Genomic DNA, 1,065 nt, shown 5'->3' with positions numbered 1-1,065 from the left:
TCTCTCCTGCCATGAACTGCACAGCTTTTCTTCACTATCATGTTCTGTTTCACCCCAGGCACAAAGCAATGGAACTGGTCCAATCATAGACTGAACTTCTGTAAACTTGAGACAAAATAAAATAAACCTTTCCTCCTTTAAGTTGTTTATGTCAGGTGTTTTGGTCACAGCAACAAAAAGCTGACTAACATTCCCTTCCTTGGCTCCCAAACTCTACTTTTATATTCAACATCACATTGTTCTGGTTTTTCCCCTAATTCTCTGCCTGCTCATCCTCTGAAACTCTTCATCTCATCCTCTGTTAGACAATAAATTGTTGAACTTTTTTCAAAGATTGGTCCTAGATTCTGTTCTCTTCTCATTTCTATGCTCTCATTATGTGATTTCTTCTATTCCCCCATAAACAATCAAATTTGAATTTCCATTCCTTAGCTATATGTTCAGCTCCATACTTAAGATCTCTATTTGTATGTCTCAGAGTATAATACATCTCCAAACTCCTGATCTTTTTCTATCACCTGCTAAACCTGGTCCTCTTCTTACATATCATGCTCAGTTGTGCAAGCCAGAAACCAATGAGTAGCAATGAAATTTCCCTCTTCCTTACTACATGCCATCAAATCCATTGATTACCAAATCATCTCAGTTTTATCTTCTAAGTTCATTATGTGCATTGTTAGCACTCTAGTGAAGTAATTCTTTATTTTTAATTTTTTTGTAGTTGTACACAATAACTTTATTTTATTTATTTATTTATTTTTATGTGGTGCTGAGGATCAAACCCAGGGCCTTGCACATGTGAGGCGAGTGCTCTACCACTGAGCCACAACCCCAGCACTTCTTTTTTTTTTTTAAAGAATTTTAATATTTATATTTTAGTTATCGGCGGACACAACATCTTTGTATGTGGTGCTGAGGATCAAACCTGGGCCGCACGCATGCCAGGCAAGCACGCTACCGCTTGAGCCACATCCCAGCCCCCCAGCACTTCTAATGAAGTAATTCTTAAGAGTTGAGTTTGAGAATCCTTGGGGGCCTCAGGGACCCATGTAGTACATCATAAAG

This window comes from Marmota marmota, unplaced genomic scaffold, assembly GCF_001458135.2.
Source record: "Marmota marmota marmota unplaced genomic scaffold, marMar, whole genome shotgun sequence".
NCBI classification, from domain to species: domain Eukaryota; kingdom Metazoa; phylum Chordata; class Mammalia; order Rodentia; family Sciuridae; genus Marmota; species Marmota marmota.
This window is presented reverse-complemented; position numbering follows the sequence as displayed.